The 27611-nt window shown below is 44.2% G+C and overlaps 1 protein-coding gene across 1 annotated transcript in view; it reads left to right on the forward strand.

The window, feature by feature from the left end:
- Positions 1 to 27611, forward strand: part of FTO (FTO alpha-ketoglutarate dependent dioxygenase) — a 327644-nt gene that overhangs the window by 190546 nt on the left and 109487 nt on the right. The window lies entirely within an intron of this gene.

The following is a 27611-nucleotide window of genomic DNA, read 5'->3' on the forward strand; positions in this document are numbered from 1 at the left end:
TACTGTGAATTGTTCCACAGTCATACTTGATGCCCAGAAATCCTCTATGCCTGGGACTCAACGTCTTTATCGATAAGCCATAATATTCCCCAAAACTTCTTACTGCAAATTTTACAGTAATTAATAGCTCTACTAGTAATTGTGATCATAAAATAAAAATAGGAATGAGGACATGAGCAGCATTTTCCAAGAGAAGCATCGCGAGCTATTGCTTCTCCCCAGGTATCAGAGAGCTGCTTTCCGGGGGCGGTGTGATCTCCGTCTGACTCAGACCCATGTTTAAAGGAAGTATCGTAGTTTTCAGTAGTGCCCTTTCTCAGTTCATTTATAGTAAACGGATTTTCAGCAGCACTGACTGACGAATGATTTGCCATTTAACTTTCTATAATTATAGTTGGCTGTTTTGTATTACTGTTATATTTGTATTATATATTTTTTAAATAACAGACTATCAGCATTCGGGCATTAGAAAAGTCCCTCCCACCCCCTGTTTCTCTCTCTTTGCCACATTTTATCTTCTTTCTAGTACTACCTATTAAATCAGAAAGGAGGGGAGAATGTGTTCCTCTGTGTTCTCTCTCCCACAGTCTTCCCTGGAAAGACAGCCTAACCCAGAATGCATGCTCTCCAGGAATGACTGTCTTTGGTTGGGTGCATATAGTTTGTTACCAGTAATTTCCTATGACATCAACTCATTAGACAATGTGGCTGAGATGGCCTGTTTAAATGGAGTCTGGCTTCGGCATTTCTGGCCCTTTCCTGCTAACAGTTTAATCAGGAGCTGGAGCCAGTGTTGAAGTTGATGTAGTCTAGCATCTGAAACAAAAATTCACAAGTCCTTTGTGGCAGTGGCAGAGGGAAGAAGGGGCTTAGCAGCTGACACTGTGCAGACCCTCTTAAAACCAAACACCTGAAAGAAAATTTCAAGAGGTCGATGTCCTGAGAGCTCCAAAGGCAAAGTGTCCTCAGAGTATTAAATAACCGGCCTCCTCCCCCCTCCCTCCCGAACCCCCATTTGATGTTTCCCATCTCGGTGCCCTATCTCAAAGCCTCATCCATATGAGCCGGATAAACAGACGGTCACCATATCCCTCTCTTCCCTCATCAAAGCATTGCCCGGCGTCTGGCACAGGCTGGGCCTTGCGTGGCTGTCCAGAGGGTGGTGGTAAAAGTTATAAAACATCCCAGAGAGTGCCTCTCTTCCTTGCTGCTTGCTGCCTAGGTTTTAAAGATGGGCTTATTACGTGCTTAGGAATTACACAAAGGAAAACACACGTGCACTCGCACTCGCGCGCGCGCGCGCACACACACACACACACACACACACACACACACACTTTAACAGAAAATAATTAGCACTCAGCAGAGGCCAGGCAGTAGATTGCAGCCTTTTTACCTTCATCAAAGCTATCAAGGGACCAGTTAGATTAGATAATAGATTTTTTTTTCTTCAGAAAGTTGCATCCAGATGACTCTAATTAACTTATAACATGCACTGAGCTGTAAACTTGAAGAACCCAGTCAGCCTGGCTCCCGCTGGAAGTGATTTCAGTACCAGTCCCCCTTCAAAACCCCTTTCTTCAGCAGGTTCATCTGCCACCATGATCTCCAGAGAACGTTTCCAGTGAAACTTGTAACTCAGTCATAAAATATGTGTCCCTCTCTCGGGCCAGGAGTGGAGGCATTGTCTGGTACTCCACATGTCTGAAACCAAAAGCATATGTTCTCTGTAATTTAGCTCCTTGAGGAAAGTGTCAGTTCTGCAGTGACTTGGGGTAACTGAGTTTGTCACAGTGTCACACAAGCCCGCCATTCTAGAGGCACTTCTGAGCGCTGTTGGGTTTCCTTCCCCAAACTTGATAATCTTATAAACAGCCCTCTCCAAATAGGCTTATTAAGGCTGTCCACTCACGTCGCCGTCAGGAGCACCGTGTGAATGCCCGGCAAGTGTTAACAGAAGAGGGGCCGAATTTCTGAAGATTTGCCTTTGTTTATACAGTCCACTCTGCCTGACGGACAGCTTGTTATAGCTTTTAAAGAACTGGGCAAGCCCTCTGATCTGACCCCTGCTTGACCTCCGCAGCCCAGAGGTCAGTCTGCAGCTAATAAAAGCCAAAGCTCTTAGGGTCTACTGTAGGAGCAGGCAGAAAAAGAGCAGCTGCAGGGACTGAATATCCCAGGATCGGCTGCTTTGGGGTCACTGTCTGATAATGAAAATGATTACCAAATTATATGGAAGTTTAACCGCAATAGTGAGAGAGAGGAGGGTGGAGCCCAGCGTATTAGGTTTGATAAATGAACTGTGAAGAGGCCCATCTGGCTCTCAACATCTTTTCTCCCCCTCTTTCCCTACCAAGGGGAAACATTTTAAAATAACAGCAGTGCATATAGACTCAATGACCCATGCACGGAGCTGGAATGGATTAAGATTTAATGGTGGCAGTGGAAGGAATTATCATTTGAAAAGTACACCAAAGAAAAGGTACAGTCCAGTGTCCGTGCCTGGCCTTTTTTTTTTTTTTTCCGCCTTGGCCTATCGTTTACACGTCCCCAGCATATCACCTGACTACTGACTGAAAAGGCTGAGGTATTTGTGGCGTAATTACCACATTCAGCTTCAGGGATGAAGCGGTCCCCTTTGCCTTGAACACATCAGATTGAGCACCAGACATTTTGTTTCTACCTGCCTGCTCAGTTCCAGTGATGGAGGTTAATGAAAATGTTTTGCAAAGGAGTGGGGGAGGGTTCCATTTCCGTGTCTGACCCGCCCGCATGTCCCTGCATGTGTGTGCATGGGCGCTGTTGTATTCCAGCTGAAACCTGGAAGTTTTTCTAGAAGAGGTGCACTGTTCATGCAGTGAGCGAAAGTGTGTCCCCAGTATTTATCCCACAAACACATGGTGCCCTGCATCACTGTAATGCTGGACACCACACAGCTCTGTTCTTTTCTGCAGAGATCATGACTCTGCTGAGACAAGCAAGCATCTGTTTGTATGTATTCCGCACACTTCACTATGTACAGAAGCATTTCACACAATGCTGTGCCTGTGAGAGTGTGCTCTGCAGCCAGTTCCATGGGCCTGAGGACATCACAGGTTACTAGAGAGGCAATGAAAGGCAATGAAGGCAAGGGGGTGGGGTGCTCTGTGTGACCTGCTCAGCAAGTATGTCATCAGAGGTACAAAACGACTGGCATGCTGTGGCATTGAAAGCCCTGACTCTGAGCTGTGTTGTCTGCATCATGGGAGCCTCACCTAGACTGTAATGATACTGACATAGAAACAAAGGCTACTATTACGCGTTACCCAAAGCTAGTGTATTTCTGGTTTTGACTTGACTGTGTGTTAGGGAGGGAGGCATGCAGAGGGAGGGACGGGGAGGGGGAGGATCTGGCTGCCCCCTGAGTACTTGGGAGTGAACACTGAGAACTTGCTCGCTGGCAGGCAGTGCCTTAACTTGTTGCTGAATGAGGAGGAAGCACAGTCATAAAAGCAAGGTCATTGGGGGATTTTAAAGCTGCAGGCATACTCCAACGAGAATAACATGTCATATGACCCAAAGGCCACTGTTGTGAGGTACACAGGGAGTGATGGGTCAAGGCTGTACAGTCCTCACACTGTCTAGTCACAGCACACTCCCTACACAAAGCAAAGCCCCACTGTCTGGTACTAACCACTCTCAATTTCCCCTTTCCTCACAATCATTGGCAACCACTAATTTCTTCCTGTATCTAAAGATTTGACTGTTATGAACAGTTTTATAAATAGACATAATTTTTTTCTGTTTAGCCTAATTTCAGGGCTTATCCATGTCATAACATGTAAATACTCTATTCTTGGTTTTGAATGATATTTCATTTTATGGAATATGCCTTATTTTATTTACCAAATTATCAGCTATTGGACATCTGGTTGTTTACATTTGGGACTGTTATGAATATTAACCTCTGCATATTCACGAGCATATTCTGGTAGGTCATGAAAAGGCATAGCAGGGCTCTGGGAATGCAGTTCAATAGTAGGCACTCTTAGCATGTGCAAGGTCCTGGATTCAATCTCCCATAACAGATTCATGCAAACATATGCACATGTACATATGTGTATACTTGTGTGCACACATACTCAGTTATATTCCTTCTCTGTTGACTTGACTCAGTGTTTATATTTATTCCTCTACCACTGGTTAAGCAGAGTATCTGTCAGCTTGCATGACACTTAGAACACCTGCAGCCAGGATCGTTGTAGCATTTAATAGTCTCTTCCATTGCAATAATGTCCCATCCCAGCAAGATGCCTAGACAGTGTTCGTGTTATGTGCCTGGCATCTGCCAAGGCACCTGGCATTCCAACAGACTGAATGAGCTCACTTCCTCAGCCCGTTCCTGTGTTTCTAAGTACTTTGTGTTTCTTGTGGTGCCTTTATTGCTGTTGTTTGTCATTAACCCTGCTGAGTTGGAACCTTGAACGTAGAAAGGAGGTCTAATATTGGAAATGAATGTGAATTATTTCTCTGACCTTGTCAGGGTGGGACACTTACAGCTGGGAAGAAGGTGAGGTTTTGAACACAAAACTTTGGACACAGGCTAGTTGCGGGAGAAGACACCGAGGACTCTGCTGGGACCCAGACAAAATCATGGTCTCATCCTTGAGTCAGCCATTCCTAATGTCCTGTCTTGAGTGGAAGAGAAATGAATCTTGGTGAGAAGATGGTGTGTCAGGGAGGTTGGATCAGGTTCAAAAGAACTCTCAAAGGTTCTGTCTCTGAATGAGGTTTGAGTTCAGGCCAGGCCAGGCTGAGAGTCATGTGGCTTCAGGTCTGTTTCAGCTGCTCTGGGCAGCTACCTTGTCCTAGTTCCCTGCTAGTATCCTGAGCCTCCGTGATGTCCTATTTGGGCCACAACTCATTTCCAGTTGTGCTAAGAATATGTGTAGTCCCTAGCCCTGGGAGTGCCCTGAAAGGCTGAGACAGTCACCTACTGAGACCAACTGTGACCGTGTCATCTGACCGTATCTGATGATGCCCTTCGTGCTCCAGAGAGTGGCTGATTCTTTGGACAGTTACTTAGTTGGGCACTAGCAGTTAAAGCATGAATTTGTAAGTCACTATACTTTGCCAAAGATGAATCTGTGAGTCCTGTCACGTTGGCACTAGGAATCCACAAGGGAGGCTTGAGAAGCTGGGAGGCACTGTCCTACCAAGTGCCATTGGTTATGTTGTTGTTGTTGTTGTTTTGGGTTTTTTTTTTAATTGTATCTGTCTTTCTCCTTAGTAATTCCTGCCTCTGCTATCTGCCATCCTTAGCAAAAGAACACCCTTTGTGTCTCTGAACCAGATCATAAAACCTAATAACTCCATAAACCTCCTCATAAATGTGTAGGGATTGGAACATTCTATTAAAGTAGAACAAGGACTGACTGGATGAAGAGCTGTGTTACCTTCTGTCTAAGATGCAGCAGCTGATCTTCAGGTGGGCAGTGGTGTTGGTATTATTACTAGCATTGTTGCGATCATTTGAACAGCTTTATGGGGACAGAAGCCAACTAGCTTCTGCACATTTTACTTATAAAATCAACACTTGGGCCGGTGAGCTGGACCTATGCCAGGCTGCTGATGTGATGAGCTGGTCTTCCAGACAGTACTTCTTGACTCTTTTGAGAAAATAGTTATTCACTCGTTTACTTACTCAGCAAATATTTCTGGGGGGTTGGGAGCTGTTTTCAAAGCCCTGCTCCAGGCTTTGGAGTGCAGCAGTGAACATAACTGAGGAGTACTCTGCTCATGAAGCTTCTCTTCTCCTTGGGTGGGAGGGTGGCAGGCACTGTCTCCCCTGGGTGAGCCCGCATAGTGTGTCTGTAAAATGCATAGAGTTGTGTAAACAACTCTCAGTGGTCCCGAACCAAAGCCATCCCATCCCAGTCAAGTTAAAGATAGCAGATTGTCCTGTCTGGGCTTTTCCATACATGGTCACTTGTGATAACTCTTGCCTTTGTAGTTGTGGAGGCCCCAGAGAACCCCAGTATCCCCAGGAGCACCAGCCTAGGAATTCCACACCAATTGTCACTTACCCTGGCTCCAACATGCTTCACCAGGCATTTGCCGCTTTTAAACCCTTCACTTTAAGAAAGGTTTAAGTTCAATCCAAGTGTTGTACTGGGAAATCCCCCTAAAAAGAACACTTGTAAAGCCACACCTGTGTCTTAGGTGTTGGGGATTATGGGTGACAATGCTCTGTCCTTTATCAATGGTTGTTATTGTTGCTGTGACTGGTGTGAGTCATTTGTCAGTTCTGTAAATATTTATTGAGTTCCTAGTTGGTACTATCCTAGGCCCTGGGGCAACAGTGATGAGTAACCCTTGATTAGAAATGGATTATGTAACACAGAACAACAAATACGCAGAAAGAGATTGAGTCACGATTTCATGGAAACCCCAGTCCCAGGGAGGAAAGTTGGGATTCTGCTCAGGTGCTCTCAAGTGACTCACAGTAAGTAGGCCTCTGAGGATTACCCTTTCTCGACCACATTATGCTGGCTGCTAGTGGGTAAATAAAACTGCCTGTCCTTGAGAATAAGTAGGGAAAAAAGAAAGCCATGTATGCTATAAGTCCTTAGATAGAATCTTGCAAGAGATTCCTCATTCTCAACTTTGAATGTGGGACAAAGCAGGTTTTTTGTTTTTTGTTTTTTGTTTTTTGTTTTTTTTCTTGAGCAAATTGACTATACCATAAGGGGTTGTCTGTGTAGAATCTGAATCATACTGTCTGGGTTTGAATCTTGGCTCCACTTCCATAACTCCAGGAAAGGTACAACTGAAGATCATCTGAGACAAGTTACTTAGCTCCCTCTGAACTTCACTTCTCCCATTTGTAATTTACCTGGGGATAATGGTGGGACCTATTGCATAGGGTCGATTTAAGTTGATTAAGGTGATTGTAAAACACCTAGGACAAAAACCAGATGCACAGGAAGTAGTCTGTAAAATCATCCTCGGCATGGGTCAGGTGGTAGTTTGCATGCAAATGGCCCTCATAGGCTCATCTATTTGAATGTCTCATTCCCAGTTGGATTATTCAGGAAGGCTTATGAGGTGTGGCCTTGGAGGAGGTGTGGCCTTGTCCGAGAAGGTAGATAGATCCAGAGGTTTCAAAAGCTTTTGCCAGGTTCAGATCCTCCTTAAGGATCAAATGTAAGCTCAGTTACTGCACCAGCACATCTACCTGCCTGTTGCTATACTTCCTGCCATGTTATGGAGTCATCCTCTAAAACCACAAACAAGTCTCCAGTTAAATGCTCTCTTTTATAAGTTTCCTTGGCCATGGTGTCTTCTCACAGCAAGAAAATAAAGAATGAACTTGGTCCCTCTTTCAAACTGCCCTCTCCTTTGACAGAGAGTCCTGACTCGAAGTCCCACCCTAATAACGGAGGAGTGATACTGCTGAATGGGGTGTAGAGAGGAAGCCCAACCTGGGCTAGTTCTGCTCTGGGCTTGGGCAAGGAATTTTCACCTAGAATTGACCTAGATGTATGTCTGGGCTACAAGTTCTCGTAGCAACTGGGCGTAAAAATCTAGGCAGTTCACAGACATTTTGGATCAATTCAACTTCACCTAAAATACAGCACCTTGATCCACATGACCGTCAGGCTGGTGGCATCTTCCAGTCTGGATAAAAGATCCTCAAGAGCAGCGATCATAGACATGGCTTTGTCCGTTCTTCCCTTGAAGTCTGCGGTGGAGCCACTGCTAGCCATCGTGACAGCTAGAACTAGCTGAGAACTTCTGAGGGGCCAGGAAATGCTCAGTGTTCTCTGATGAGATTGCTGCACAGGACCCAGAGCACCTTGCCCAGGGCAACTGCGAGTCAGTAGTGGAGGTGAAACTCAAGCCGGCAGGCCTGGCTCGGCTGCTGGGAGCACAGTGGTAAAGGTTTGTCCGCCACTCACATGGCTCAGTTGACTTCAGTCTCATGGTACAGGACATCCAGTGCTTCCAGGTCTCTCCCGGTGTGGAGATAAGCAGTTGCGTGTCTGTAAATACACTTTTCCTCTGCCACTTGAACTCACCTCACCCTTCCAGCTCTGAGTGCATCTCTCCATGAGGCAGTTGTCTGCAGCCCATGCTGTATGAATCCCGCAGCCATTAATCTTTTAATAGGAAGTTTCCAACTTTTATAGCTACGTTGTTTCTTTTATATTGATTGCAATCTTTTTAGAAGGTAGGAGAGCAGGGAAGGCGATGAGAACATCAAAGTTTAGCCTCCAAGACTCTGTACACCCTCCAGGTCAGGTAATTTTGGGGCTGTGTTAATCAAGGCTGAGTTGAGCAGGTGCCCTGAGGTGAAAGGATAGCGATTTATCTGCTCCATCACAGGCTAGTCATCAGCTGTACAGTGTGTTTATGTCTAGGAAACAATTTACTACATGTGAAGAATAGTAATTTTATTCTATCTCAGGGGTGTCCCCAGTGTATTTTACAAATTTACTCTGTAATGAATATTCCAGGTTATAGACAAAAGTTTAACTGGCTTTGGGTTTAGAAGGTGCTGGGGTGGGGGGAAGAACAGCACGGCCGGCCTGTAGGGGACACTGTTGCATCATTTATCCCAATTCTCCAGTATCTTGTCCTCGGACAAAAACAAAACAAATCTGAAAATAAAAATAGGCCAGTCACCTTTAAATTGTTCATTAAAATCATTTGGCAGGTCCCAGTGTTAGGCATAAGTATGGCTTCGGCAGTTCAGGATTCAGGCGCAGACAGAAACGGCTTGTCATGTCCGGAAAAACGCAGCAATTGGCATGACTTCTCATTAGCCTCCTCAGTTGTCACTCCTGGACTTTGTGATTTAATAAACATCCATGTTTCCTTGATCACCTTTGTTGGCTCCTGAGATATGGCTACACCGTGAAAAGATTTCCTTTTGTGGTATTCTGAGTGTCTACCTTGAGTCCTGTAAGAACCTTCTTAGAAATCTTAATTTTCCACTTTTTGTGTATCCTTTACTGCCAAAGGGGTGTGTGTGTGTGTGTGTGTGTGTGTGTGTGTGTTTGCTTGTTTAATGCAGTGTATCCCCTGTGGGGCTTGGCCTGAGTTGTCAGTATAGCACCTAGCTTGGTGATAGCTCCTGGTTTGGTGCCCCTTCAGCTCTGTGGCTCCACCCACTTGCCCCATGGTTTAGCCACAAGCCCTCTACCTCCCTACCCAGCTCTGCCCTCTTCTGTTCTCCCTGGCCATGAGGCCTGCAAGGTGTGCGTGTGTGTGTGTGTGTGTGTGTGTGTGTGTGTGTGTGTGTGTGCGCGCGTATGCAATCACTGCTAGCCTCCTCCACTCCTGTTTCACCATCAATTACACCATGTGTTTCGTCCACTTGGCGTTCCCCTCCCAGTGTTAATTATAACCTACAAGACTGTTAGAGTTAATTTTATGGCAAGCATATTGTCTCTTCAAGGCTTCAGAGCAGCTCATAAATTACCTTGAAGCTAAAATGTAACTTGGGGAACCAGTTATGAAAATTCCATCCATCTCGCTTAGAACTGCAGCTGCTGCTGTCAGCTGCCTCGCTGCTGCATTGTGAAGGAATTACGGTGGGTCAAGTTTAAGAGGGTAGGCCCAGGCTGTCATGGAGGAGAAAGGCTGTCCTGGCCCTGTCAGACAAGTGCCTTCTGCCAATCCCCGGTGGTTTCACTTTGGAGGCAGCAGAGGCAGGTAGCGCAGGTGGACAGTCCCCGGGCTGTCTGCATTCATTACTTTACAGAAACTTGCAGGTAGGCAGGACCAGAGACCTTTGTCCCTCCCTGATGTCATGATGTGAGGCGTCGCCGGCAAAGTGTGAGGGAAATAACTTTATAAGTCACCCCTGGTCCAGGAGACTGGCCAAGCACTGAGGAGGAATCTCCAATGCCAGCCCCTCCACCAACCCCTTGCTGGCCTCCCACACAGTGATTTCTATCTTACAGAAGCCCCAGGCTTGAGTGAGCATTTTATTTGTGGTTGTTATTTTTCATATAATCTGATAAAAGTGAGATTTCACTGTGAACGTACTCTAAAATTGCCTACTAAGTAAATTAGCATGTTATCTTGTTGGATAATAAGCACTCCTTTTCTGTTTCCTCAGACGAAGTTGAAGCTTTACATTTCAGCCCTCAGGGCTTTAGCATTATTATTTTTAATGACTGAACACAAGTCTTTCATTTAGCTTGTTTGTATAGTCACTGTAAATGATCTTCCTGCTGCTGGCTCTCCATTTGCCATTCCGCACGTTACACCAGCATAAAAGCTTCCAGGGGCCTCCGAGAGGTGGGAGCTGTGTTCAGCACCTTCCAGCAACACTGGAAACGGGTCGTGGCAGAAAAGTCAGAAGGGTGTGAGGAAGGTGTGCATGTGCGTAGAAATAAGAGTTTGAGTGATGTGCACATACATTGTCCTGGATGGCAGGTGACAGCCCTCAGCAGGGGACAGCAACAGCCGCTTGCCAGGCTGCTGCTGTCACCTTTTCCCTGCATGTTTCTGGGTATTTTGGTTGCAACCATCCGTCTGCTGGCTTCTGTAGCCATGGTGCCTAAGGCCACCGTGCCTAGGTTTTGTAAAAAAGCTAAGGAGACCCGGCAGGGCACTCACAGAGGTAAAATTCTGTTCAGTGAGGCCCTAGGCTTCATTCGGGAGTTGCTTGAGCTCTTGCTGACCAGGCGTGAGAGCTGGATATTTGCATTTTCCAGTGACAGCTAATTCACTAGCAAACCGAATTGTCCCATCTGTAGGGCCTGCCAGTGACAGAGATGGAGGTAACCATAGGGGCAGGGAGGGATTGAAGTGAGGGGGACTGTCACACTGTGTTCAAAGAGGGTCTGTTTAGCCCTGCAAGAAAGACAAGATTCATGGTCCCAGGACCTCTTCCCGGTTTCAAGAGGAAAAATAAACACACATTTTCTTGGAGTGAGAACCTACACAGAGGATGTCAGAAGTCCACGGAGACAGTACCCACTTGGTGCTATAGTTCCCTGGTTGAAGTCCCGGCCATCTTGTGAGAGTGGAGGAGTGTGTTACCCAAAGCCCCGCGGATGTCCATCTCAGTGTATCAGAAGGCTCCTCACTCAACCAGCTTCACATAGCTTTGTAATGAGCATAAATAATACTTACAAATACTTGCCCTGGTTGTGGTCAGTACGATATTTACTGTAATTGCTCTAGACTGCTGGACTTATAGAGGTGTGGTTTGGGAAATGTTAGACGTGTGTGTTTGATCATCTAGAGAAGAGAAAGACCTAAAATGATTGCTCTTCTTTACTGAAGTGAACATAGTAAGCCCAAATCTTGGCTACCACTAAAATCAGCTTTTACGCATGCGTGGTTAAATGTCACCATAAAATTTCATAGAAGCAATTAGAATGGAGCCATGTTGACATCACAATCCCAACTGTACCAAAGGAATGGTTTCATTAAAGTAAGCCAGCATTTCCAAAACAATCACACAGTTCTATAGCAAAATGAACGTAAGGTCAGAAGCCCTGTGGAAGAAATGTATGTAATCAGTGTTTCTAATCTCTGCATGTATGTCTGGTGCGGTGTGTGCAAGGAGGAGGAAAAGGAGGAAGAGGAGGAGAGGGAATAATGTTGAATGAGACTAACTTATAAAATAGTTTTTATAACCAAATCCATTCTTACCCAGTGTCATGGCAGCTTTTTGGATAAATAATATCTTTTCCAAAATTTGTGTGACTGATCAAAGGAAGAGGAGAATTAAGTGGCATACTACGTCTCTCTGGGTTGTTGCAAACTGGCAGAGTCCTAGGAACAGAACGCAGAGATGGATAGTTCATTGGCTTTTTGGACAAATGACAGCGCTGCATTGGAGTGCATCAGAGAGCACATGCTTAGCCTAACTGTCCTTTTTTCCTCCTGTCTGTCCGTCCTTCCTTCCTTCCTTCCTGTCTTTTTTTGAGTAAAAGTTGATTTAAGCATTTCTTGAGTATATTATGATGTTCTAGAGGCATGTGCCAGGGGAGAAAAATGAAAAGATACATTTTATACAAAACTTAATCCACAGCCACAGATGGTCCTGTTCAGGTGCTATTTTAATTATGAGGTAAAAACCAGCCCTACACAGTAGGAAGTCATCTTAATAAATGGAGTGGGGCTTTTGGCTTCACGCATCAAAAGGGCTTGTTACTAAAGAGTTGAAGCACCTTGTCTTGTTGGGGAGTCTCAAAATGACTGAGATATCTGAAGCAAGCAAAATAATGGGCTCTTGACAATCATCTGAGCCCAGTAGGAATGTTTTATACAAGGGCTACCCTGGACTTCCTTAGTTGTGGTAAATTAAGTGGTGGATTTTCCAGCGACAAATGTCAACATAGTCATCGAATGAAAAGGAACATACACAGTACTGTGAATACAGTTTCAAGATCTGAATCTCAAATTCAAGTATTTCTTCACAGTTCCTAAACTCAAAGGGCGGCTCTGCCCTTCAGGTGAAAGTGTTGCAGGGAACCAACAATACTTCAGATGGCGCGTTTATCCCTGGCTTGTGTCCACACTGCACAAGTGGAGCAGTCTTCTTAGGAGATATTAGCAATCCATTATAATAATGCTTTCCCGTCTCTCCATAGTGGGGAATTGTGAGGACCTCATGTTAGGACCTCAGTGTCCTGACACAGTTAATTATCCGTGGATAATGGGTTTCAGCCATTGCTGTTGTGAGGGATCCAGCTTTGTTGCTGAGGGGTTATTAAAGGTTTGCAGACTCAGGTGTAGTGTACCTAGGCACTTTCCTACAGAAGCCAGCAGCTGTGTTTTCCTTAACATACTATACATCACAGAGAGCCTCCCATTTATTATAGCCCGGCTAATGACGCAAGTGCAAACCTTTATGTCCCGCTCTATATTGTGATAATATATTTACTGTAGAAATGTTAGCTTGTCTTTCGTAAGTCATTAATCTTTTCTCATGCCAAATGTATCACATGAGACTGAGTTAGCATGAGGGTCAAAATCCATTTAAACCAGTCTGGAGAGATTGGACGTGCCCACTGGATACTGTCTCTTTTTCCTCTTCTTTCAAAAAGCCTTCTTCCATCTCCAGACTGCCCCGACAGAACTCAAATCACCAGGAACTTAGACACGGAAGAAGGAACAGTCCCCGGTGTTGAGACTGGAGTGTGTGCCAAGTGAAGTAAGCTTAGTGACAACCATAACCTTAGCAGCAAGCTGTGTAGTCCCAAGGCCTCTGGGACAAATGTGGGATTGACTGTGGACTGGAAGGTGTCTCTCAGCCCATCTAAGATTATAAGCCCAGAGTCTGCTGATATCCAAGTTTCTGCAACAAACTGGGAGATACTGTTTACATTTGAAAGTTATATAATTTGCTTCACTGGGTACGTATGTAAAATATCTTAAATTTACTCTTAGAATTTTTGACATATACAACATATTACTATCAACTACAGTCTCACCTTGCTATTCAATCAATCTCCAAAACTGTTCTTTCCTTGTCTACCTGAAGAGTTTAGGTTAGGTTGGGAAGGGACGGTCATCATACTAGATCCATGGTTCTCCAATAAAACGTCTTGAGTATAAGACTAAAGTCACAATGCCCTTCTGAAGGTTGATTTAATGAGCGATGTTGGTTGTTTGCAAATACAGCTAAGATGAATGAAGGTGGATCCCATTGACAAAGCTGAGCAGCTGCTGGCCTTACAAAGTATTGCAGCTCAGAAGTCATGTGCTTCGGCCATATGTGTGTTGTGCTTTCTAAGATCAAGAGCAACAGCTAACTCCCGAGTCTCTGCTCTAGACAGGTGCAGTTTTCTGTGTCTTCCAAAGCTCCATATTTCACCCACGCCATGTTGCGGCTCAGGCAACTAAGACCCGAGAAAGCTCGAATATACTCAACAAAGGTTCTTTATGCAGGTTCTGTGTGGCCATGGCAGGCTCAAGCCTTAACCGCTGAGCCATCTCTCCAGCCCTCTGGCATCTTTTAATCACAGAAGACTAAGACATATGAAGAACAGATATGGAGAAGTGAGCAGTGATGCAGAAGAGAGCTTCTCATTGACGCTGCGATTGTGTCCTGTGGCCTTGGCTTCTCTGGGATCCTGGACACATTCTGTAACCGAGATCTTAGGACTTGGATTTCTTCATTTGAATGTGAGGCAGGAAGGAAGTGTACCTCTTAATACGTGTACCATTAGGGTACAAGTAAGATACATTTTGCCTGGAGAGATGGCTCAGCTGTTAAGAACTCTAACTGTGCTCTTTCAGAGGTTCCAGCAACCACATGGAGGCTCACAACCATCTGTAATGGGATCTGATATCTTCTTCTGATGTGTCTGAAGACAGCTACAGTGTACTCATTCATATACATTAAATAATATTTTTAAAAGATACATTTTGCCTTACAAAGGTCTAATTATTGAGTTCCTGAATTCTGTTTCACTTCTGAACCTCCTAGGTTAATTTTTAGAGTATGCTGCAAGACCTTTGTGCCTAGGCAAGTGGCTTCATTTTCGCCTGTTAACTTCAGATCTGTACAAGTAGTGTGGACTCTGGTGGGCAATTTCAGTTGGTACTCTCCAGTTAATAGTGTGGTTACAGTCCCCAGAGTGAGAGACAGTGAGTTAAGCTAGGAGGTTCAGAAGTGAACCACAAATCAGGAACCCAGCCCTCAGGACAGGGTGCAGGTGGGAATGTAGGTCTCTTAGTTCCCCAAGCAAGACTACTGCACACAGAGAAGTGGTTCTGTGGCTTTTGATTTATCTTGATCTAAAGTCTCAGGAAAAATGCTCAAATAGGCAAGCACTGTCATTACTGTCTTATCTGATGTTTTTCAGAGCCAAGGTATGTCATTTTCTTAAGTAGTATTTATGACATTGCACAAGGAAACCTGACTTGGGTGAGGTATTAGGGTTTGGAGAAATGAGGAATTAGGGCACTTCAAACAACAACAGCCCAAAACTGTCCAGTGAACATTTCTAAGTTACCATCCCTGTGGGCCTAGAGTCGGCATCAACAATTATGTAAAAAGGACAAGACACAGAATGAAATGGCTCCAAAGAACTGATTCTTTCCCTCATCGCTGCTGGCGGCCAGGGGCTAAGACTCATATCTTGTGCCATTATAATCTACAGCCATTTAATTTGCTAACAAGACTTAACTGATCTGGACCTGCAGTCTCCTCCCCTTTAATGAAAACAAGAAGCATTTGGCTCTGGACAGTGAGGGTTACCTCTCCTTCATTGTCCGGTTCCGCCATTTTTTTTTTTTTTCTGGCATGCTGAGATGAAACAGAAAGCTGGTATTTGGAGCCACTGGAATTGCAGGCCTTGTAATTTAGAAATATCCATTTTATCCCGTGTAATTTCTTCTCTAAGATTCCTCAGTCTAAATCTGATACAGGTAGGAGCCAAGACAAACAGTAACCATTTATAGTCACCCAGACCAGTTTGAATTTCACTCTAATGTAAAGCAAAGAGAGTTTTTGGCTTCGATTCAGGTGTGTAACAGGGGTAGAAAATGCATTTAAAATTTAGCAGCAAATGTTACCATATGTTTCCATAACAACTACAAACTTTTATGTCAGAAAAGCAATCATATAAACACGTAGGAATCTTGGAACAGTAAACTATTAATTTACCAAATATAAAAATCCAGTATGAGGGGGTTTTTATAGCCACAGAAGCCATGAGGGGCCCAGCATCCTGTGAATTTCTCCATTATGTGGCAGAAAATGCTGCTGGTTGGGTTAAAATGAGCAAAGCTTTTAAAATTATAGGTGCAGCGTTGCTTCTCCACAGGGTGGTGTTTTTTTTTTTTTTTTTTTTTTTTTTTTGAAACAATGTGTGGTGGTGCCAGCTATGGCTGACTTCTTCCACCACACTGAAGTAGTAAAATAGCCTTGAGTAGCTGCCCCCGGGCACATCTGTAAAACAGTTGCATCTCCCACCCTCAGCCATGGCCTCAGACGTGACGATGAACACCGGGGTTCTGAGGAGATTGCAGTGCCCAGTTAGAGCCTGGCTCGGGCACTTGGCACAGAGTAGGTATTCATAGACTGTGGATGTATATGAGGAAAATTCTCCATTGTCTCTCAACTCTCCATTTTAAAATACAGCAGAGAGTCGGGGCCAAGTCTGCTTACTCACACGTTAAGATTGGAGGTTATTCTATCAGTAGATTCACTTTTGTTAAGTGAAGTTCATAAGGCATAAATTAAATGTATAATAAAAAATGAGTTTTGTTTTATATTTGAATAAAGTTATAGGATGGGAAAATTAAAAAAAAAAAAATTGGAGGTTAGTTGGTGTTAATGAGAGAACCGCCAAGAGCAATTTATGACCTCTCTGATTTCTATGTGGAGCAAAGAAATCATCTTGCCAGAGGATGTGTTAAGAAGGTGATCCGAAGGATCATCCGAAGGAAACCACGACTTCTTTCCTTAACTTTCCTCACAATGAGCAATGAGTTGTGACTATTTTCTTAGAACGTGAAAACAGTATTCTGTCATGTAAGGTGAGGTCAGGCACCGAAATGGGTTGTATAAGCTGAACATACCGATTATCGAAAGTTGCCGTCAAAAGGAAAAGAAGGCCAAAGAGAAATGGCTGAGCTGAAACTTAAGCTCGTTCAGATAGGGCTGGTGCCTTGCCATGGCCTGATTTACTTTTGAGTGCATGGTGGGTCTCTTTTTATAACAGAAACCTAATGTCCCCTTTTCTTTTCCTTTTTTTTTTTTTTTTTTTTTTTTAAGGACTGCTTTAGTTCGTGTATGTGAGTACACTGTCACTGTCTTCAGACACACCACAAGAGGGTCCCTTTTCTAATAAGACTAATGAGAAAGGTCCTCTTCCTCCCAGTGTGTCATTAGTCCTGTATATTTTGTGCTAAAAATCATCTCCTCAGGTGCTTAATGCCATTGGAATCTAGCTCTGGTCCAAGGGCTTCCTGAGATATGTCTGACTATCTACTAGTGTGAATATTGATTTCACAAATGTCCACAGGATACTCCCAGTACATGTTCAGAGCTCCAGGCTCTGGGAACACAGGAGTGACCAAAAGCCAGTCTGTTTCTTGTCCTGGTGGCGCTTATAGTCATGAGGCAGGAGACAGACTAGAAACAAGTAAGCAGGGAGACCTTGAAGAATAAGAAAACACCTGTGAAGCACAGGAGGGGTGACCTGAGAGGCATGAGGAGCATCTAGGGGAAGCCCCATGAAGGGTCTCCTAGGAAGCCTTATTGGAATCAAGTACAGAAGAGGGAACCCACCAGCATCAAAGCCCAGAGACTGGGGAAGAGGAAAGCCGGGCCTCTGGCTGTAGGTGAGGGTGAGTTCCTGGGGCTGGAATGAGGAACCTTCAAATATCCAGGTGTTTGCTAACAGGCTTTGACTATAAATCCAACATCCATTAACAAAGGTGGCACCCTGTTTGAAAGTTCCCTTAAGTGCAAAAGGTTATAGCTTATTCGTTGGGAAAGGGATATAACTAATGGTGAGGTAAATGGCAGATTAAATGGCATTGACCATAAGTAAGTCATGAAGTAAGCCATTGATGTGAGTTGGGAAAGAACCCAAATAAAGTTGCTGGGCGTGTGTCATGTGTTGACACCACATGTGCTTCCTTCCATACTTCGGCTATAACCGTGACTGCCGCTCTCTCCTTGTTATCCATGGTGAAAGTGAATTCAAAAAACCAGAGGGAGAAACCCCCTGAACCTCTATAGATAGGCAAAACCTGATAGTGGATGATTACTAAGTGGAAACAGGAAACACCACAGGCTTTTGAGTATCCCTAGATGATCCCTCTCTCTTTCCCTGTCGCAGTTGATAGACTACACATCAAAGCAGAAAACGGGTATATGCTATTTTTAGGATTGTGGAGAAGAAAGAAGACTCTAGGGAGGATGTTCGCTCAAATCTAGCCAATAAAGTCAGCTCATGAGTGACAAGGAAAGTAGACCCTGTCCCCAGAGGAGGAGAGAATTAGTGGGAGAAGCAGTACCGAGTGTGACTTTGTGGGGCAGATAAGAGCACTAGGAAGAAAGGCCCCAGAGGCAGTGCAAAGTAAAATGTGCCCCCAGCCAGTGTACTTCCTATCAAAGATGCCAGAGCCTTAAAGACCAATATTGTTCCTCTAGGACTTAGAACCACACTTGAGATTCGCTTCTCTGTGTCTTGATATTTGCCTCAGAGATCCTCACTGTAGAAGGATGGTGCCTGGGTGCCCACAGGTCATTGTAGATGACCATTTTCCAACCAAGTGACATGCAACCCTGATACAAGTTTTTTTACCTCTGACTTAGTGTGGCTGGCATTTCTGACAGATGCACAAACAGATGACAGGTGATTATAAGAGTCATGGGGCCATTGAACCATGGTTTGATACTAGCATTCAGCAATGTAGTTTTTCAGAATTAAAACTATCTTTGTAATACATCTCTCTCTTGGCTTGGTACTATAACTTGCTTTTATTCTTCAGAGTACAGGTCCTTGGGACCAGAAAGTATTCTGTCTGAATTCACCCCTAGTTCATTACAGGGCTCCAGAACACGAGGACCACTAGACTGAGTGGGATCTGGTCAGTATTTAAGACTCCATCCAAGGTTTGCTAGACTCTGGCAGCTACAGAATAGAAGCAGACTAGGACGCAGAGCCTGTTGCTGGGATGGTACTTGGCACCTCCATTTGTCCAATGAGACCCTGATAACAATGCCTTTGGAGAGAGGTGTTTTCATAGGACTATAATTTTCTTCCATATTGCCTGTTTTTTTTTTTTTTCTGATGTTGCTCCTGCGGATCAATAGATAGCTTATTTAGTTCCTTGTTCCATTAATTCCCCCTCTTAGAAGTAGGAGCAGAAAAAGAAAAAGAAAAAAAAAAAAAACCTTTAATTACCAGCAATATGGTATTATGAGGCCTTAGAGTAGAAACAGTCATCAAAGCATCTTGTTTGCCCATTGGATTGGAATGCAGTCATTTTAAAACCCAGCACATTGTTATTGCTTTCAGTGTAATTAGCACCTTCTTAGGTATTTACTGCATACCTTCTGCTGGCTGATGATGCCTGCTAACTGTCTGTGTTCTTCAGAAAGTCTCCCCCTCTGCTATGGGGATAGCAGATCCATATGGATTTAGAATTTTCATTTTTTGATGATTGACTAGTTCTGTCACTCTGGTTTTCTCTGATAAACTTAGCAGTTACCATTTACCATTTGTCATGCTCCTGGTACTGAAGTAAGATGGACGCTTTCCCCAAGCAGGTTCCCTCGTTCGTTTCTTGGTTGTAAAATCATTTCATTGTCTCTATTGTTCTGCCTTTGAGACAAGGTCTTGCTGTGTAGAGGAGAAATCATAGTCTTTCTGCCTCAGCCTCCAGAGTGCTGGGATTACAGGCATGCCCTTCAGACTGGGCTCACAGTCAGTGTTGGGTGTGTGGAGTGCATTCACATGTTTGTGTGCTCATGAGAATGTGTGTGCATGTGCACATCTTTAAGTACATGGTGAAGCCGGGTAAACAGGACGTCTTCTTCACTCTCCACCATGTTTTTTGACACAGAGTCTCTCACTAAATCCCATCTCACCAATTGATCTAGACTAGCTGGTGAGCAAGCCCCAGGGGGTCTTCCTGTTTCTGCCTCCCCTTTCTATAAATTGGGATTCCTGGTGCTCATTGATAACACCCAGCTTTTTTACCTTGGCGTTAAGGACCTGAACTCAGATCCTCATGGTGCTGCACCGAAAAGTTGACCAAAGAGCCATCATTTTACAACCAAACTTGTAAACACTCTTGGTGTCTAGATGTCTGACTGTTCTCACACGTGGGTGAAGCAGAGAAGAGGTGGGTGAACAGAGAAGGTAGAGTACTGTCTGCCAGGCAAACTGCAGCTGTTGCTGCTGTAATCAGAACAGTTGTCACTGCCCATGTAAGACCCTTGCCTGAGATTCCAGCCACTTCTTGTATGTGATTCAGATGGCCTTAGATGATTCTAGTGTATTTAGGAGGTGGAAGGTTGGCTGAAGCCGAGCAGAGATTCCATCTCTGCAGTTTCTAGGAGGTCGGTACCAGTGCTGGATTGGACTTTTTGGTAATGCAGCCATGCTAGGGTTACCTACTGACTCCTGTGAGTAGCCCTTCACATGGTGCTCCTATAAGTAAGCCCTGTAAGCTCGCTGGGTCACCAAACTGGGCGTGGGTGAAATGGTCTTTTGTCTGTCTGGAGTGAAAAGCGGCTTGTTTACTTTTCTCCAGAAAAAGTAAGTACAACACAGACCATCCAGAGAAGTTAGCTACTCACCTCTGAAGGTTATGCTTCAGGTTACAATGGTTTCTAAAGTAAAGACTATCACAGCTTTGTCACTTAGGTTAAAAAGGTGTGTACACACACACACACACACACACACACACACACACACACACACACACACACATACACACACATCAATAAGAAAAGGAGGAATGGATTAAGCACACTAAACCTGCCTGTTCTCTGAGAAATATCAAGTCATAGTGATTTTTAAATCCAAAGTCCCTAGGCTTACGGGCATGACCTTGAAGGAAAGAAGCTGTGGCTGGTGAGTAGAGGTCTGTACAAGCAACTGGTGTTCCTCAAGCCTACAGCCACAGGAAAGCTTCCTGGCTACCAGACTCATACAGTTAGACTCTTAAGGCCTTGGAGCCTAGGTACAGCCCTTTTCAGAGTTCCCCAGTCGCACACAGCCTTGCATAAACTGTGTCTCTGCCCTTAGGAGGCTATGGTGTTTGAATATTCTTGACCCAGGAAGTAGCACTATTAGGAGGTCTGGTCTTGTTTGAATTAAGTGTGTCACTGTAGGGGAGGGCAGTGAGACCCTTTTCCTAACCAGGGGGGGAGACAGTCTTCTCCTAGCTGCCTTCAGATGAAGATGTAGAACTCTCAGCTCCTCCTGCACCATGCCTGCCTGGATGCTGCCATGCTCCTGTCTTGATAATGGACTGAACCTCTGAACCTGTAAGCCAGGCCTAATTAAATGTTGTCCTTGGTCGTGGTGTCTGTTCACAGCAGTAAAACCCAAACTAACACAGAGTCTTAACATCTGATGCACCGCTAATCAAAGTTTTCATTAGACCTAATAAACAGTTAAGTGTTCTGCCTGGTTATGATCTTATTTGATCCCAGATAATAATAGTGCTAACCAAGCACAGAGGCCAGGCTGCTTCTGAGTGCGTGTGAGTCCACTCTTCAGCTGTAGGTATTTTTATTAGCCCTAAGTTTAAGAAGGGCAACTGAAGACCACAACCACAGAGACATTAAATAACCTCCTGGGGGCACACAGCTTCTAGGCAGAAGAGCTAGGAATCCAAAACTTGCCGTTTGGACCTTCTCATTGCAGCCATCAATGAAGTCTTGTAGCCTCATGACACAGATTGCCGACCCCTGTGGGAATGCTGTGGGCACTCTGATTTCTAAGGTGTTTTGAGATGGTACCGTTGCCCAGTGCTATGGTCCCCAGAACAATGGGAACGTATCGACCTTCCTAAAGCTGTGACCCTTTAATACAGTTCTTCATGTCCTGATGACCCTCAACCGTAAGATTGCTTTTGTCAGTACACCATGACTGAATTCTACTGCTGTTGAGAATCATGAGGTAAATATTTGATAATGCAGAATATCTGACCTATGACCTCTGTGGAAGTCATGAGCCACCTGTTGAAAAGTCCTTTTGCTCACATGAGAGGATGTGCTTCCAGAATGCCAGTGCCAGCAGTAGTAGCAGTAGGGGCTGCTGGTGGCACTGTACCTGGCGTTTACTGACTTTCTGGTCAGAACTGGGCACTGTTGGCCAACCACATTACCTTTGGAACTTTCCAGGGACCCTCATTTAACAAGCACAACAACCATGTAAGGTAGATGTTACTGTGAGCCTTGTTTGCCACTACAGAAATTGGGACCCAGGGAATTGTAAACGTGTGGAATTCTAACTTACCCAGTTTCACAGCCCAGGCGCTTAGCCACTGAGAGTGACTAGCCGAAGGGACCCAGAGGCCCATCTGTGGAACAGCGAGTTCCTAAGCTGGGCTCTGAGCAGGGAGGGAGGTAAAGGGTTTCTGAATAAGATAGATCTGTGCAAAGGCCCAGAGGCATAAAGGTACAGGGTGTGATAGGACAAGAGTAACGTGGAGACCTCCATGTGAACTGCATGGGCAAGAGATGGGGGATGCAAGGCCAAAAGACTGTTGTGAGTTACTGTGCTCTAGACTGACTGAGTCAAGGCTCTGCTCAGCCTGGGGGCATGGGGGGAGGCATCTTCCTGGAGTTCCAGAGTGCAAAGTCATCTGCCCTATAAGGTTAGAGGCTTCAGCATATGTACTAGCAGAGTTGGTTTTGTGAGGTTAGCCACCCTCTTAGCAGTGAGTCATGTCTGCCAGGGAAAGGTGTCTGTGCACAGCCACATCAAAACCAGGCCCTCACAGAGCCCATCCCTGTTCACATCCACACCACACTCAGAAATGCCTGCTATGGCCCCAGAGCTCTGGTGCGGCTGGAGCTGCCAGCCTGCTTTATTTCCAGGATTGCTTGGCAGCCCCTGAAGGAGGAAAGTATGAATTTTTATCTCCCATTTACCACACTTTCATTATAGTGTGCTTACAGACAGAGTGTCAGCACATAAAATGTTAAACATCACTGGTCTGAAAGAGGCTTCCATTGTCTTACCTCTGGTGCTGGGGGAGTCTTGCTAGCTTTGCTGTAGTGGTTCTGTCAATGGAATATGACATGAAGCATTTCTCCTTAATGACAAACATTGAATGTGAGTGACAGGAACTCTGACCGCAAGGAATGGGTTCAATTACCAGAGATGGGAGGTTACCTGCGATAAAACCAAAGGGTCCAACTGCGCTTAGGTTTTGACCTCTTGACTTCCTGATCCCAAGCAGCAAAGACAAGTGGCTGAATAATCACCTCTACCCTACTTCCTCAGTGATAAACTTGTTTGGATTCCCTGTCTGTAAAACAGACACAAAAACATATCTAGGGATGGCGTCTTTTTCAAGGTAATATGATCATAACAGAGTGGGCTGCTGCTTGGTCATTTTTGTCTCTTGCCAGCACAAGACAGAGAACTGTCCCTCTATCTTGGAAAGAATCTCAGACGGTGTCCAAAAATCAATACAAGGTAAATGATTGCTCTCTTAACCCCGCCTTTCTTTTGCAGTGGGCACCTTGCTCCAGTTCACCTGTAGCCAGCCTGACGCCAGTGTGATCGAGAGATCCTGTGGGCAGAAGCCCTCCCTCTCTGCCTCCCCTCCTGCAGGTTGTTCTGCTCAGTACCCAGGGCAGCTTTGTGTTTGTTGATAGTCCACTGCCTGTAGCCCCCAGATACAGCTATAGCAAGCAGCCCAATTAAACTGTCGCAGGCTGCCCTCACTTGACTAGCTCCACAGAGCCGTTTAGCCAATAGACATTCCTGACTGTTAAAGCTAGTAGCAGCATGTCTCCAGCACTGGAGATAAAATGAATGAAATTTGCTATTCCGGCCTGATACTTGATCCCAGCTGTTGAACTAATGGTATTGCACCTGAAGTTTTTCTCTATGGTAATTGCTGCCTGTTATTATTTCATATACTAAATTGGAGAAAATTGCAACAGGTATTAAATTCTTTGAGCTAATTCACAGGAGTTCTATTGAGCATTCTTCCAAGGTAGATTCCAGCTTGTGTGTGAGGCTGGGAAGATGGGCTTTCCTAGCCAGGCGAAGCAGCTTGGGTTTCATGATTAACAGAGACATTCCACTTTTAGGTCTGGCTAGGCATTTATCAACTTCACCTGGAATCTTTTTTAACGTCCACTTTGCCACTAATTTTCTCAGTGTCTGTTGGGGCCTGCCCAAGAAAATTCAGTTCTCAAAACCATTGTTGCTAGTGCCTAGCAAGCCTGCGTAATGGGTGCCACACCCTTGGTCATATTGGTAAGGGTCTTGCCCTGTGTACTTAGGGGAATGGGCAGTGTGGAGCAAGACATCCCATAAGGAATCCTCAGCTATAACAGGTAGGCTAGGGACACGAGGCAGTATCATTCAGTAGGAACTCATCACAAGTATGTTGAAGATATGATGCCTTCTACCCTCTCTTATGTGCATTGTCCTCTGACCTCTATGGAGTTATCTTTGTAGAGGTAGAGATCATTTTAGGCTTTTCATGGAAGTGTATAGCCTGTATTGAGGTTAGTGGGGTAAACATTCTTATAGTAAGTAGCCTAAGAGACTCTGTCCTTCACAGTATCTCTGCATTTGCCTTGTAGACAGAGCTAATTCAAAAACAAAAAAAAAAAAAAAAAAACAAAAAAAAAACAAAAAGACCCAGAATGGGGATTCAGGTCTGGCTAATGGGGAAGGTGTTTTATGTCTTTAAGTCTGTGCTTTTGGATCAAAGGTGAGCAGTACTTTGATTTCTTCCTGAGGACCAGAAATGGTGGGGTGCTGTCAATTGCAGGGACCTACTCCTTCTCGAATTCCAAGGCTGTCCCCATCTTCACTAGGAAGTACTAGGCAGACTAGAGCCCCATCCAGTCTGATTTAGAGTCAAATGTGAGAAGATTGAACTGGTGAGTGGTGGAAAGTAGATACAGGAGCTTTGGGAATCTAGTTGCTTCCTAGATGCCACACAAAGTGTTCTGGTGCTTCCTCTCCTGGGACAGGCATTTCTACTTAGAATACTCATGGCTGGGGTCTGACCATCTATGGTGGAGGACTTACATTGTACCTTAGATTCCATGAAGTTTGTAGGGTCTCAAAGACACTGAAGACGTAGAGGTGTGCACTGTTCTTGATAGGTACACATTTGCTTTAAATAGGCTGCTTTGAAAACTCAAATCTGCTGTAACTGAATTCCTATAATTTACAAGGAATGGGAAAAGCATGAGAAATGTATGTTTTCTTCCCCCACAGAGAAAATGAAAGAAGCATTAGTCTTTCATTTGTGTATGAGATGTGTAGAGTATTAAATATTGAATATGTTTTGAAATCCTGGTAGACTTATTTTCTCACCTTCAAATCCAATAAGAGGAACTGATACTCCCATTAAAAGTGAGACTAATCTTTGTTGAATTTCTTTGAAATTACTGAAGGTTACAACACTTTGAGGTGCTTTGAAACCTGTTCCCAGGCATTGTCCTGCTACCAGAGGTGCTGTGTGAGTTTCCTAATACATAATAACACAAGGGAAAGCTGTTAGGTAACATGGATACATGTGCTCTGCAGACCCGGAGCTAGGTTTCCATATTTCTATCTGTGTATCTCAGGGCTGGTTGCTCTGTTCTTCAAGTCCTGCCTAGACTACCATTCTGTATATTTTGAGTTGTTCTTGGGACCTAGGTTGTATGACTTGTCCTTTGTTTGTTGCATGGAGAACATAGTAGTGGCCTTGCCTTATAACCCCGTGTAAGAACTTGTCTAGAAGCTGGTTGTCCTAGCAGTGTGGTGTCCTAGCAGTCCTCATGTGGTCACACCCTTCATCCCAGCACTGGAGTTGGGTGAGTTGGAGGCCAGCCTGCTCTACCCAGCTAGGACTATATAATGTGAGACCCTGTCTGTAAATAAACAAACAAATATATAATCAGAACTTAGAGGGTTGCTAAGATGAGGGAAACAGAAAATACTGACTTTTAAAAGATCAGTGAGCAAAGGTTCTGGGAATTCAAATACCTTCTTGATGGTCATAGTAAAAAGATAGCAAATAATAGTACTACGAGAAAGTACATGACTGAAAGACTCTGAAAAGCTTGCCCTGTAAAGCCTAACTAGCCCTTGTTTCTCTTCTCTTGTGTCTACCCATGGGGCCACTGGCCTGGTCAGGTGCCCTGTGGTCTTTCTGACAGTTTATCTCATTCTCTCATTCATTAACTGTTGTTTTGAAAACTCGGTGTTAGGACGTGAACCCAAGCTTTTACACCACTGGTTGTGGGCAGTTAGAACTTGGTTGCTCTTACCTTGGGAAGTATAGGTTTCTAAGAAGGAGTTTAGTGCAGACCACTAAAATTCCTCATTGTCCCAGGTGATGATGTTGGCTCCATTTCTGGGCTTTTGGTTTCTTTTGGGAATGTAAAACCTACCAGGATATAAAGCAACTTGTATTCTGCACGCTTAAATTTTAAACCAGTTTTCCAAAGGGTAGATTATTCAGAATTACTTGAGCAGACTTCCTTCTTGCCATGTGGATCATAGTAGGTCTCTGGACCTGTAAACTCGCTCTAAGGTCAGAAAGGAAACCTTTCAGGCCTCTTGTAGCTATCTAGCCTGTCACTAGTATTCTGTGGGTTGGGGGTGGGGTGCTTTATTTATAAAACAAGTGACAAGATCTCACCCTTGGGCCATAGTTTAGCAATACTTCAACCCCACCCAGGCTGAGGCCATAAGTAAGGTTATGCTAATAGACCCAGACCTCAACCAAGCTTGTCCACATCCCAGTTGGTTAATACTTGTTTGTGCCCATTGCCAAAGGGGGTAGCGGGGAGGAGAGAGAGAAGTTATGTCTCAGAGCAACATAAAACCTATACTCTGAGTGGGGTACACCTAGACCTTAAATCATTAATAACTCAAGAGCTAAGAAGATAGCCTTGCGGCAATTTTTGGTAGTTAAAAATCATTATGTTTAATCTTTACACACCAATAAAACTTTGACTATTTCCATGTTCCATTTTGTTCTACATGTACTTTATGCTTATGGTAACTAGTAAGATTTCAGTGCATACTATCAAACCTTTAAAAAAAAAATCAAGTATTGACAAAAAATATATTCTTATAATTTTATGCTAAAATGCTTTTTAATAATCTGTACATGAATCTCTGTTTTTTAAAAATAAAGTTGTAAGGAAAAATAAATTTTAAAAAGCCTATTCTCTGGCTTGGAGGCATTTAGAGATTTGGATTTTTTTTTTTTTTTTAAAGATAATCTCTTACTTAAACACATGTTAACTATGTTCAGGTTCTTCTGTTAAATATCTTGGTTGCCTTCCCAGACTTCAAATTACAGTGAATTCATCCCCAAAGGATGATTTGTATCAGTTCACAAGATGCAGTTAGAATGTATTCTGTCTCTGTAATGGAAGCAGAATTACAAGTCTTTATTATTTAAGTTCCATAGAAATTAATGACTCACTGGGTTGACCCTTACTCAGCAATATTAGGGTTTACTGGACCCTTTGTTCTCTATTCTCACAGCTTTCCAATCATCTCAGAGGATAAAGTAGTATAGAGATTTCATTTAAAACTACAGGGAAAGCATCAGACTTGATTTTCCAGGTAAACTCAGATAAATTCTAGGTATATTATAATGAGGCTCCCCCACACACCAATCATTTTCTAACAGAGAACTACAAACAACTCCCAAAATAAAGTTATGTGTGCTGGAGTAACTTTCCTGATTTGTATGTAATGGTTTCTTTGTTGCCCCATTGTGGCAGTTAGGACCCTCTTTTATAAAACAGCAGGTGCCTGGGCTTGGAGACATAGACAGAGGGACCCATAAAGGGCCTGGTGGCAGTGGTGGTGGTGTATCACTGGGTAGCAGGTTTAGTGGTCACCTACTCTCTTTAACAGGTATTAAAGGCATCCTTGGGATCCTCACTGTCCCCACCCAAAAACAGGTGTGTTGAA

Source organism: Micromys minutus (assembly GCF_963924665.1).
Source record: "Micromys minutus genome assembly, chromosome: 24".
NCBI classification, from domain to species: domain Eukaryota; kingdom Metazoa; phylum Chordata; class Mammalia; order Rodentia; family Muridae; genus Micromys; species Micromys minutus.